The sequence below is a fragment of the Psammomys obesus genome, unplaced genomic scaffold, assembly GCF_907164565.1.
Source record: "Psammomys obesus unplaced genomic scaffold, mPsaObe1.curated_primary_1811, whole genome shotgun sequence".
NCBI lineage: Eukaryota > Metazoa > Chordata > Mammalia > Rodentia > Muridae > Psammomys > Psammomys obesus.
The window spans coordinates 1,855,729-1,869,452 of NW_026593895.1; positions in this window are offsets into that span (position 1 = coordinate 1,855,729).

Below are 13,724 nucleotides of genomic sequence, written 5' to 3' on the forward strand. Positions count from 1 at the left end.
GCCTCTGCGCTGTCCTATTGATTGGTGCCCCATCGATCTCTCTCATAGTCTCGCTGCAGTTGACCATTGGTCTGCTTTCCTTCCCCCTGTGGCTTTAGCCTGAAACAGAAGGAGGGGCAGCTGTGATGTTTTCTTTCCAGTTTGCAAACTCGTTTTCACTCCCAGCATCTCGGCCCCCGATTCTCATTTTCTCTTCTTTTTTTTTTTTTCATTTTTTATTAATTAATTGAATTTACATCTCATAGGCTCCTCCCTCCTCTTCTCCTAGTCCCACCCTCCCTCCCGAATCCCTTCTCCCCTATTCTGCAGAATAGGGGAACCCTCTACCCAGACACCCCAGCTCATCTGTTCACATAAGGACTGAGTTTGTCTTCCTCCCCTGTGGCCTTGTAGAAAAGTCCTATCAGGGAGAAGTGATCAAAAAGCAGGCAACATAGTCCATGTCAGAGATATCACATGGACCTAACTATTGAGCCCATGTGAAACCTAAGATGTCCATCAGACTTAGTTTCTCGGGGTCTGTGCATTGTAGTATGCCTATCCTGTACCATATGACTAAAATCGATCCTCACTTTCAATCTCTGGTTTCATATCCTTAAGCAGTTTCATCCTTAATCCCTGCTCCTTTGCAGCCTTCCACTGGGCAGCCAGCCATTGGCTGCATGCCCTTTATCCCTCCATCTTCAACCTCGCCTTCTTAGTTTTTCCCATCTTCTACATGCAAAAGCTCCCCTCCCCCTCGTCGAGGTCTTAAATCTTGAATATTTTCTTTCTAAATCCATGTCAGACAGGACAGCATCCATTCCTTGGTCTTGCTAGGAGTTCTTAACATTTGCCTCTGGGGAGTCCTCCATCATTCCTTTCACTGCCATCTTCCTCCCCTGGATCCACCTGCGGCTGCTTTTCACAATGGGAACAGCAAGGGAAGTTGAAGGTTGGGGGTGGTACTGGATGACCCAGCCCAGGTAGACAGCGCCTGCAGCTTTAAGGGGTGCTCAAGGAACTTCTCTGGGACTGTCATCCTCTGGCCCTGCCTAGCACATGGTCCAGGGGACCCCAAGATCTCAGGAGCTGTCCTTGGTCCACGGCCCAACAACCTTTCCTCCAGCAGTTCGGAGGCCACCACGGACAGGAGACTGGTTGGCTGAGCCTCTGACACTGCAGAAGGACGCCTGCCCACCACGGCCCAGGCTCTGACCTCCATGTAGGTCTTCCTTCAAAGCCCCAGAGCAAAATTTCCTCCAAATGAAACATCTCTGAGTTCCACTTTCAACGTATTCGGAAAATAAAATAGAAAGAAAGGGAGACCTAATTCCATCTCCAGCTTCATAACACCAAAGGAGGACATACAACCAGACCCAGAGGAAGCCAGGCATCTGCTGTGATGTGAGACCGGGCCAGAACATGGCAGTCAGGCCAGTTGCACAACTGCTCTTGAAGTCGTGGTTCAAATCTGAAGTGTCTCCCAAAAGCTCATCTGCCGAACACTTGTTCCCCAACTAGGGGAGTTGCATGGGGGAGGCTGAAGAGCCTTTAGGAAGTGAGTCAGTAGGAGTGGGTCGTCGGAGGCTACAGTCACACTCCTGGTTCTGTCCTCTCTCTGTTTCCTGGTCCTCTGTGTAAACAGCGTCTGCCGCACCCTCCACCACTCCTCCCTGCCTTCCCTGCTTTGATAGGCTGAAACCTCCTGAAACCCTGAGTCAAAGCAAAACATTCCTCCCTTCAGATGTTTCTGTCAGACTTTTTATCACAGCAACACAGAATGCGCATGGGGTGGCCTGTCTCTAAAGCATAGAGTGTGGCCCAGCTCTGTTTTGTTTTGTTTTTTCCTTAAGGAGAAGAAAAGGCGGGGGGGGATGTATGTGGAGGTGTAGAGGTAGGCTATGGGGGAAGTGTGAGTATGGGGTGTGTATGTGGAGGTGAGTCTTGGTGTGTGTAAGTGGAGGAGTGTCTGGAAATGTTTATGGAAGAGGTGTGTGAATGTGCATGTGGGGTGTATGTTGAGGTCTGAGAATGTGAGTTTGTATGGAAGGTAGATACAGAGAAGGAATGTATGTGAAGGGCCTATCTGGGTATGTGTATAGAGATGCATATGTAGGGTAGATGTGTAAAAATGTGTGTGTGGCGCTGACTTAATTCTCTTGCTGCAATGAAACATCATGACGAAAAAGCAAGTTGAGGAGGAAAGGGTGTATTTGGTTTGCACTTCTACAGTACGGCCCATCATTGAAGGAAGGCAAGGCAGGAACTCAAACAAGGCAGGAATCTGGAGACAGGAGCTGATGCAAACGCCATGGAGGGCGCTGCTTACTGGCCTGCTCATCATGTCTTGCTCAGCCTGCTTTCTCATACCACCCAGGCCCGCCAGTCCGGGAATGGCACCACCCACAATTACTAATCAAAATTCTTTATAGGCCTGCCTACCACCTGATCTTACAAGACATGGGAGAGCAGACCCTGGGACTCAGCTGGAGCCTGAGATATGAGAGAAGGATCCCCAGAACTCAGCAAGGGTGAACTCAGCTGGAGTGTGGGATATGTGAGAGGGGACCCTGGAACTCAGTTAGAGCATGAGACATGGCAAGGTGGGCCTTGAGACTCAGCTAGAGCATGTGACACGGGAGAGGAGATCCTGGTTCATCCACAGTGGATCACTTCAGCTTGCTGTAGCTATCTAACCGTGGGCCAACAGACATGAGTCCCTAAGAAATCAGGGAAGAATTTTGTCACTATCCATCCTTAGCGCCTTCCTGGGAGCTCAGAACCTCCTGTAGAGATCTGACAGTCTAACTCAGCCGACAGCCTCGAGGTGTTGTCCTGGTGTACAGGGGGTGAGGGCAGGAACATGGCCTCTAGCACAGAGACTCAGACAGCAACAGCTCCTTCCAGGTTATGAATATGCCTGCCTTCCAGGTTCTCTCAGGTGACTGCCTTCCTAGGAATGGGTTGGGCACACTGGAATGAGTGACCTCGGGAAGCTCCACATTAGATGTGCTTGACCTAACCACAGGCAGCCTCCTATGGTGTGAGCATGAAACATGGCCAGGGGTCACCAGAGTAGAACCATGCACAGGTATTTTGAGGGCACAGGCCCAGCATGGCCCACAGGCAAGGAGCTGGGAGGCAGGCTGTTGGATCCAAATCTTGGTTCCTCAAATCCTTCCTACCTGTTTGACCCTAAACAAGTTGCTCAGCTGTTCTGGGCCTCAGCTTCCTCTTCTGGTAAACAAAATGGTAACAGGCCAGTGTGAGCCACAGGGACAAGGACAGTTCTCAAGCATTTACCCTGGAGTTCTGTATTTCTCTGAGGGATGTAGACCTGGCTCAGGCTGCCCAAGTGAAAGCCAAAACCTTCTTGCAGCTGAGGCCAATCGGCTGCTGAGGCTGCAGAGGACTCTCTGATATAGACACATGAACCCAGAAGAAGCGTGGCTGTCGCCGGAGCGCAGGGAAGCACTGCACTCCATCCTGCGCCTGTCCACAGTGTCATAACACAGGTCAAGGTGGTGGCCATTCCCTCCAGTCCCGTCATTCTCCTGCTCAGTCCAGCAGCCCAACCCAGTGCCACCACCACGCCCATCCTGCTCTGACCCTATTTGTTTTCTGTGCCGTTATAGTGATTGTTTTCCTTCTTGCTGTGATCAAACACCTGACAAAAGCAACGTAAGAAAGGAAGGGCTTATTTAGGCTCAGGGTTATGGCTACAGCTCATCATGTCTGGGAAGTCAGCAGCAGGATCATGAGGTCTTATTGCATCTGCAGTCAGAAAGCAGAGAGAGATGGCTGCCGGTGCTCAGCTAGCTTCCTCCTTCTTGGGGTTTTATTTTGTTTGTTTGTTTTGAGACAGGGCTTCTCTGTGTAGCCTTGGCTGGCCTGGACTTGCTTTGTAAACCAGGCTGGCCTCGAACTCACAGAGATCCAATTGCCTCTCTCCAAGTGCTGGGATCACAGGTGTGAGCCAGCGGCACCTGGCTATAGCTTTCTCCTTCTTGATGAGTCCAGAACCTCTGCATGTGGAATGGTGCTGTCTGTGTGGGGTTGCCCTTCCCACATCAATTGATTCAAACTGGAAACTCCCCTCACAAACATGGCCAGAGGTTTTATCTCCTAGATCCTAGAGAGAGACTGATGGTTGCCGTTAACCATCACAGCTGTATAGCACATATCTGCTCACTCAGCAACATCAGCCATCTGAAGACCTGGTGGTGTCTACAGGCCCAAGAGTCCATCACTATGAGCTGGCTGCACTTGGGTTCCATGGACTGGTTGTGTCTGCCAGCTGGACTATGCTCTTAGCCAAGCCGAGCCAGGTTCCCTCACAGACCATGGGTTGTTGACAGAATTTGACTCCTTGTAGGGCCAGTATCAATCAATATCCCCATGGTGTTGGTGGCAAGGAGGAGGCACCCTGATCAGACCCTGGCTACTGTGCTCTGTGGGAACTGGAAGTTCACTTCATACCAGCAGGGGAATCTTTTCTGTGATGGAGTCCCCTGTAGCTGCCATTCCCCACTCTGGCCACAGACAGAGCCCTGATAAAGTATGCTACATCCCACGCTCACAACATATCTCGGGAAGGAATCTCTGTGCCCTGTCAAACATGGGTCACCATAGCCTGATATACCTTGGCATTCCTGAGGGCCTCTAAGAGAGAGCCTTGACTCTTCACTCAGTACGAATTTGCCTAGCAACTGTTGCCAAGCAACCACCTTCAGAAAGAGAGGCCAGAGAACTTAGCGTATACTCAAGGTTGGAATGAGGAAATATATAGGTCAGTGGGTGCTGGGCTCAGGGTCCACATGGATTCCTCATTCTAGGCCTTGCCGGGTGTCAGGTCATCCCCTGCTGTGGGATCCTGACAAAGTCACATGACCCCATTGGAATGTCAGGTTTCATCTGTTGCAGGCAGGGAAAGTGAGAATGAGGGAGTGGGCCCTGGAATGCTGTGGCTTCATAGAGGGAACTCTGAATTGCATCAGGAGACCAGCATGCCTGAGCATCCCCACTTCTTTTTTATTCAGGGTTCTTCGTGGCCGCTTTGTGCCCATCTCTACCAGCACTCCTGAGATGCTTCACTCGCCACAAATCACTCACTCCTGGGACAAATCTGCTGAGTAAACCTGCTGTGTGTCAGCCACCCAGTGGGGGAGAGAAAACAAGGAATGAAATACATGAGCTATCACATAGCAAGAAAGATGGTGAGGACTCAGTGGAGATTCAATGGAACAAGGAGACTCAACTATCCAGAGCAGGAGAGCTACAATTTTAAATCAAGTAGTTGGGGCTGAGAGATGGCTCAGAGGTTAAGAGCACTGGCTGTTCTGGCAGAGCACTAGGGGCCATCACTCTCAAATCAGCTGGCTCACAACCACCTGTAACTCTAGGGGATCCGAAACCTTCTTCTGGCCTCCACAGGCATCAGGCACACATGCGGTACACAGGCATACACAGAGGCAAAACACATGTAAAAAATAAGTCTTTAAAAAGTTTTCTTAAAACAGTAGTCAGAGGAAGTCGTTTTGTAACCTAGAGCTTTGAGTGATATCAAAGGAGGAAAGAAAGCAAAAAGCCATTGGGTATCTGGGGTAAAGGGCACAGGCAGCAAAAACTAAAGAGTACTTACAGTTCTGCAAGAGAATGAGGAAGTGACTTCTAATCCATGCTTGCTCGTAAAGACGTCACAGCTGGCAAAAAGGACAAAGCAGGTGTAGATGTGCCCACACAGAAAGATTTTCCCAGTAAGCACAAACTGCAACACTCAGCATTCAGGAGGATATGTTGGTGGTCCCTAGAGAGTGGTACCTGAGCTGCCTTATGATGGTATGGCAGCAGGGACAAAGCTGGGTGGAGCTTGCTGAGCAAAATGAGCTCCTGTGGCAGACAGGAGAAGGAAGCCCTTGTGCCTTAGGTGGCTAGACAGGAGCGCTGGAGCTCAGAGTCTGGGAGGAGTGATGTGTGAGGGAGAAGGGAATCTGGGTTGGTTCCTGGCAGGGCTACCCAGACTGGCTATGACCCTGTCTTTGAATCTGAGGTAAGCCGAGTATGGTAGCTCATGCCTGTAATCCCACTACTCAGCCCTGGAGAAGCTGAGGCAAGGGAATTTCTGCAAGCTAGAGGCCAGTCTGGGCTACATGGTGAGATCAAGCTTCCCCCAAAAGACAAAGATATAAGATAAACCTCCTATGCAGGCATCTCACCAATGAGCCACTAAGCCACTGGCTGTCCTTGAAGTGGCAGGGGATTCCCTTCTAGAGGAACACTTCCCTGGGACTTCACAGGACCAAAGCAGCACAAAGGAAACAAACACAGATAAGCACAGCACACTACAGTTGTCTTTGTTGGGGGAATACTGTCTGATGGTTTGCTCTCAAGGGCTTTGGCATGAGGGGAGTATGACAGTGGGGAGACAATGAGAAGCCTATTTTCCTCTAAGTTGCTTTTCATCAAGGTATTTTAGCACAGGGCTAGAAATGAAACTAGAACAACATAACGTATGACTTAAGGAAGAAGACAATGAAGCAATAATGCCAACTGCTGAAGAAATGCAAATTTCCAGCTAGAATTCTATACCCAGCCAAACTGACCCCATGTACATCGTTCACACCAAGATCATCACATACTGAAGTCCCTTACAGTAAATGCTGCCATATTTACATATAACCCATGCAAACCTCCTTTACACTTCAAATCACCTCAATGTCATGTATAATAACATCATATGCATTCACTTACATGAGATGTAAAGTAGCTAATATATGGAGTACTTATAATGGCTTATAGTATAATAAGTTGCTGATATGTATAATCCCAGTGCTATGGAAATTGTGTCAGGCTGCATTGTTCCTTGCAGGTAGCACTGTCTGGGGAGAAGTGAAACCATTAGAAGGCAGGGCCTGGGACTGAGTGGAGGAAGTAGGTTGTTTTGGGGTTGGCCTTGAGGTTTAAAGTTACCTTGTTCACCTTCCTCATCCCCCCTGATGTGAGTGAGTAGCCTCAGGATCCTGCTGCCATAGCTTCACCACCATGATGAACTGTGCTCTTAGACTGTGAGCAAAAATAAACTCCTTTTTTTCTTAAATTGCTTCTTGTCAGATATTTGGTTGCAGCAAGAAAAAAAAAGTAACTAATATAAAAGGATGAGACTGAAGCAGGAGGATTGTAGTAAGTCTGAGGCCAATTTGTAGAACAGCTATATCAATGAAAACTAAGTGTTTTAAAATGTAAATGTAAAATAAAATATTTTGAGACACTGAAGGCCTCACAAATGCCTGGCCACCATGCACGCTGACCAAGGAGCCTCCTAGGAAATGTGCCTGGCCCATACTACTTCCTACATCCCAGGAAGGAGAAGCATGGAGAACCCAGGTCCTGAGACCAGAACATAAGGATCAGGTGAGGAGGTCCTAAGATGCTGAGATCAGGGAGACCCAAGATTACAGCACAGCCAGCTAAGGCATACAGGCTTCAGGAGGGAATATGGGCAAGAACAAAATTAGACTTGTGTATTATCTGATGTGTTTGAGTAACAGTAAAGCAAACCAGCCCTCCAGGTGGGGTCAACCCAAAGGGGAAACAGTGTGAGACGAGAAGGTGTGGTCGGAATGAAAAGGGCCCCCATAGGCTCAGATATTTGAGCACTTAATCCCCAGTTGTTAACGTTGTTTCGGGAGGTTTGGAAGGTATGATATGGCTGGAGGAACTACATCACTGGGATGGAGTTGGAGAATACTTAGCCTCTCCCTGCTTCCTGTTTACTCTTTTTACTTTGTGTTTACCATTAAGGATGTGAGCACTCAGCTTCCTGCCCTGGCCACCATGCCCACTGCTTGCTGCCATACTTCCCTCATTCCTCTGGAACCATCAGCCAAAGAACCAAGACTGGTGGCAGCAGCCACAGTGGCCATGGGAAGGCTCTGAGGAGATAAGACCCAGCTGGATATGCCAATAGTGATGGCTCTGCAGCCGGCCTGAGACATAACTTTGTATACGTAGACCTCTGTGGGGCTGGGGTGTCCCCACAGTTCCCTTCCGAATGCTCTGTTCCATGTGAATCACTGCTCACCCTTCCGACCACGGGAAGCTCTGGCCTCTGCAGCTGGCTGACTCTGGCTGTGTTTGGCCAACACAGCTGAGCAATGTCATCACATGTAATGTGTACTGGCCTTCTGAGGGGTCGCAAGCCAAGGATGGCACAAGGGAACTGAGTAGGCAGCTTGGACCTTCCTGAAGGCCTCATGACAGAAGTGGGCCTGGAAGAGTGACAGGCTGCTAGCCCCTGAGAAGATGACGGCAAGGACTCACCCACTGTTAGTAAATCACTGGGTGTTCCAAAGGAAGACTCAGCTGATGACATCATTGTAGTCTTGAAGTATGGGCACACCCAGCCCCGGTAGAGCAGGAGAAATCTTCCAGAATTAAGATATGCATGAACGACTGTGCCAAATAATGAGTTGGTGTGGCCCCCTGGGCACTCAGCACATACTGGGCAGGCAGGGGAGCAAGGGCCCACAGGCTCTATGTGCAAAGACTGCATTTCAGGACAGAGCATGACACTGGGAAATTCACTTTTGCCTGCTGGGATTTTCTGGAACCCTGTGTAGGTAGGGTGAAAATGCTGGGGGGAGGGGGCAAACCGAGGGAAATGCTGGGTTCCAGAGTCCTGGCAGACAGGAAAAGCAAGCTACGGGTGCTCCTGGTCACCTTGGGTGAAGAGGACCCAGCTGACAGACAGGGATCCATTCTGTCCTGGGAACATATGTGAAGCTCATTGATTTCCCCCTAAGCGTGGTCACAATCGCTGCACTTTGACCCTGCATTGATTGTTTCAGAGGATGGACACCAACTGCACACAGCAGGTATACCCTTCTCACTCCAGGGCCCAGCAGGACCTGGAAACCGAAGGGGATATGAACGCAAGCCACAGAAGCCATTCAAATTGACAGGGCACTCACAGCTCTCCGGGGTGGTTGGGAAAACTCATACAAGACAGGAAAAGCCACTACCAGAAGCATAGCCAATGTCACACCACATAACTGCTGAGAGGAATCAGAGGCTCCCAGAGTTGGTGTCCTTGCTCAGCTGCCTCCGAGCAAGCGGTTTCTGAAGGTTTGGGAATCTCAGTGATCTGACTCTGTGCAGTCATGGTGTCCGGGCTGCACAGTGGTAGGTCATGCGTTGGTGGATAGCTAGCAATATACATGGGAAGCTGCTGAGGTCATCAGCCACAGAGGGAGAATCTGGAGCACAGCAGGCCTCTTTAGCCTACAGGGGCTCACAGAGTGACAGCCTTCCGCCCAGTACCTGATGCACATGCCCTGGCAGGCTGTGGCCTTCAGACTTCAGTCTTCCACAATGTCATGGCTTGACAGCCAGGCCAGGAGCATCTGGGCTCCCAGGATCACTCACTAGTCAGGCCTGGCGGACTTTAGCTCATGCTGGAAAGTGAGACTTCTAGCTCCTTTAGGACAAGCTTCTAAACATAAGCAAAAAAGAAAAAGGAAGAGGAGGAAAGGATAAAGAAAAGAAAAGGAAGGAAGAAAGAAGGAAAGAAGGAAGGAAGGAAGGAAGGAAGGAAGGAAGGAAGGAAGGAAGGAAGGAAGGAAGGAAAAGAAAAACCAGTCCCTTTAGCCCCTTTCCTTTAGTTTACGATCATGAGATGGGATTTTCAGTGTGGCCTGGAAGGGATATGGGAGGTGCTTACCTTATAATCCCAGGATGTGTGGCTCCTGGAGACCACCCAAGGGCTGAGTCCCATAGTGGCATTCTCCTGCCTCAGAAGTCTCCAGGCCTGCACACTGTCAGCTGGTGCTATTTGACAAGCACTGAAGGGTTAGTAAAAAGACCACTGTCCTGATAAAAGTGAATTCAAGCAAAAACAAGCCCCCAAAGCCTTACTTCCTGTAATCAGACACTCATCAGGCGGCCCAGCGCTCAGCCTCCTGCAACTCTGGGTTGACACTTCATAGCCCTAACTTCTCACAGGGTCTCTAACTGGCCTTTTGGCTTTCTGATTCTCTTGTGTATATTTGGAGACAGCTGGTCACGGCACTTCTTGGGTGGCCATGGCTGGGGTGGCTGGCTTCTCTTTGCAAGGTCTCACGTTCTCCAGCCACTTAGAGGCTCCTAGTGATCAAAGATAGATTGAGGCAACATCTCTGCCATGCCTCATTGGCCAAGTCAAGTCACCTATGACCAGAGGTGGGCGTAAGGGTCTCACAGCCTACATGAGAGGAGCAGTACAAAGCAAGGTGGGGCAAAAAACATAGAGAAAAACTTCTGCGATCGCCCATTTATACAGCTTGGGAAACAAAAATCTGAAGCCCATGGTGACTTTTGCATGGGAGGACCACATGGAGTTTGTACCCAGAGTCGCCAGCGGGGCAGAGTCGGCGGCAGCTGGTGTCACAGGGAGAAGCCCCGCTCATGAATGGTTTGTGATTTCCCCAAAGCTCTGAGGCCCTGTTGTTGAATGGAAGAAGATTTTGGATTGGAATGTCTCCCCCACCCCACCCCAGTGTGCACAAAGGCTGAGTGGTGACGTCCTTTCTAGAACCCAGGGGCACAGCCAAGGACTGGAGGCTTTTCCCAGTTCCCAGCCACCCGCCTCCCAATCCCAATGGGCTGGTGAGGATCCTCCATCGAGTGAGGGAAATCTCTGTGCCCCGCCCCCCCCCCCCCGAGATGCTGTGAGCCAGTGACTGTGGGAAATGGGAGCTTGAAGTTGGCAGGAGCTCCAAAGTCATGACCACCCACCCGAGCTTCGAGGGCCTCTGCCTGCAAGATTTAATGGGCCTTTAGCAGCATGCTGAGAGCATGCTGGAACCAAGTGGCTCTGTGTTGGCAGCTTCCTAATCCAGGATTAGCCCGCCATGGGATGAAGCCTTGGCTTTGCCCTTTGTGTTCATGTCCACAAGTGAGTCGCAGTGGTCCCTGGCCTGTGGGCAGAGCCTGAGGGGACAGTCCCAGGTGTGTGATGTGATGTGTGTGTGTCTCTGGGAGTCTGTCTGTCTGTCTGTCTGAGCATGCTGCAGTTGGGCTGTCAGTTAATCATCAGCTGATGCGGTTGGCCATATCAGCTCTGAGCAGACACCTAGGCCCAGGTGTCATTCCTGGCTGCGGATGGACAGTCATTTGCGTCGCAGGTGGGACAGCCATGCTCTACAGACCAGTTTCAGCAGGGCCATCAGGCTTCTGAGGTGATTGAGGGTGAGAAGCAGGTGGGAGCCAGTCGTTACGTGGGGCACTGTAGGTGCCTCATGTCTTGGGTCCCAACTCTTAGAATCAGCTTCATAGCTGGACGGCCCAAAGAGGCCCCCCAACTTTCTCTTCCCAGACTCTGCCCCTGTTACAAAGCAAAACCAAACCAAACCTGCCACCTTTCTTTCAAGGAAGAAAACTGGCTCTGTGGCGTGCCCGGCGAACCCCACCGCATGGAGTGAGTTCTGATCTGCCAGCTGTCACCTGTCTGCCAGACATGTAGCCAGCCCTCAGAGCAGGGAGGATTGAGACCCCTGGATCTCACACCCTGCACTGCCCTCAGCCTGTGGCATCTACAGTTAAGTGTACACACCCTGCTCAATGGGTTTGCCAATTTGGTTTCCTAATCATCTGACTTCTCTGCCATTGCCTCAAAGGGAGGCAGGGTCAAACCTCAGGCTTTAAAACTGCCATAATCCCATGCTTTCCAACACTCCTTCTTAACAGTCTCTGCTCTGAAAAGTGTTGGTTCCAGATCAGTTTCCCAAGAGGAATGGTTGTTCCCTTCTGTTTCTTCTTCCCCAGATGCCTTAAGGTCACAGCACAGCACGTGGGTCTCCTGACAGTAGCAAAGAGAGCTCAGGTCCCTCGTCAGCTCTGGAGGAAATGTCACCTTGTACAGCTGGGCAGGCTGAGCTTTGCATGTCACTATGTGTGATGTTGAGCACGGACTGTTCTCTTGGGTGCCATGTCCCATACAGCTTGGGTCCTGGAACTCCAACTAAGAGCAGTGAGGGAGAAAGGATAGAAAGATGAACATATGTCCAGTACAGCTGGGATCCAGTGGAATTCTGCTACCTTAACGAATTTATTAGTTATAGCATGACAGCAGGGGTTCTGCTAGTCTCGGCAGGTGTCTGCAGGGAGCAGTCCTGGACTGCACACATCCTGGAGGAGGAAGTTGCCGTTGCTAGTCTTTGCACACACTGAAAATCACTCCTAAACACTTCTGCTCAGACTCCCTAGGAGAGCTTTGTCATCCCTCTTGAGCCTGGCCCACATGGGTAATGGCTTTGCTGATACCCCATACGTCTGAGGGTTTGGAGTCCTTGACATCATCAGGACGGTCACCCACTAAGGGCTTCCTGGTCTTGGCTCCCTATAGAGTCATTAACTCTTTTCTGTCCCTGAGCCCTGAACGGCCCCGACTGTCAGCCATGTGTTCTTCAGCTCCCAGCAGCCGCCTTCTCCTTCACTAGGCTCCTGGTAGACCGTTGGCCCTGATAGGCTGCAGCAAACTCTGAGCCACAGTCTACCCAGGGAAGTATCACCTTGTCCATCTCTTTCCCTCACCTCAGGAGAGACAGGGTCTCTCTTGCCTGACCTCTGCCCCACCTTCTGACCTCTCTCCATGAGGACCTCTGTGCCCATGGCACTCAAGGAAGCTTACAGGGTAACACCCACCACCAGGGTGCTTCAAACAGGAAGTCCGCCTGTTTGACTTATTTATTTATTTTTACAAGCTTTCCCTTGACTCTCAACCTAACCCTGGTTAGGGCCCAAGTCCATCCATTTTACTGGGCAGTAAAGGCCAGTGCCAAAGCGCAATAAGGAAGTAACCTGGTGTTTCTGCCAGGTTTGGCCACGCTCCTGCTGCATCAGTGGACAGAAGTGCATGTAAGTCATTTATGTGAGTCTAAGATGATATTAAAGTCACCTATCCATCTATCTATCTATCTACCTGTCTGTCTGTCTGTCTATCCATCCGTCCGTCCGTCCGTCCGTCTATCTACCTCTCTATGAGGGGGGCCACATGTGAGTTCCAGGGGTGGAACTTGGGTCAGATCATCGGGTTAGGCAATAAGTGGCTTCAGCGGTTGAGCCCATCTTGCCAGTGTAGCTCTTCCTTGAGCTAAAATTGTGAGTCTTTCCTCTGGTTCTTTCAGTCTTGACCAATGGGCAAAAAGTAGGAGGAAGGTCTCATTTCCTTGGCGGCATCTTCCAGGTCCCAGCCCAGGCTTCTGGGCTTCAGGTCGTGTGGGCCTGGCACCACTACCTGTGGTAAGTTCCCCATCATGCAGACATGACGGGGGACCACAGCAGGACACCTTCCCAGGCAGTCTGGGAAATGAGGGGATCTGGAGAGGGAAGCAGAAACAGTAGGCGAGAGCTTGACTGGCGACAGCTCTGACTAAGGATGGCGGCCAGACCCAACCTGCAGGTACAATGATGGACTGACCCTGAAACAGGGTCCCTGGATAAGAAGAGCCCAGGTTCTGTTTTAGTCCAAAGATGTGAACAAACATCTCCTGACTGAAGATAATGCTGCAGGTAGGAGCTCCTCTCGAAATGGAGAGTCCAGAGAACTGAGTGGGCTATGTTTGACAGGAGCCACCTTTGACTGGAGTGGTTCAGGGACAAACAAGAGGCCCCTCTGCTACCATCTGACAGATAGGTGCCTTCTTCCCTCTCAGCTGACCACACACACACACACACACACACACACACACACACACACACACACACAC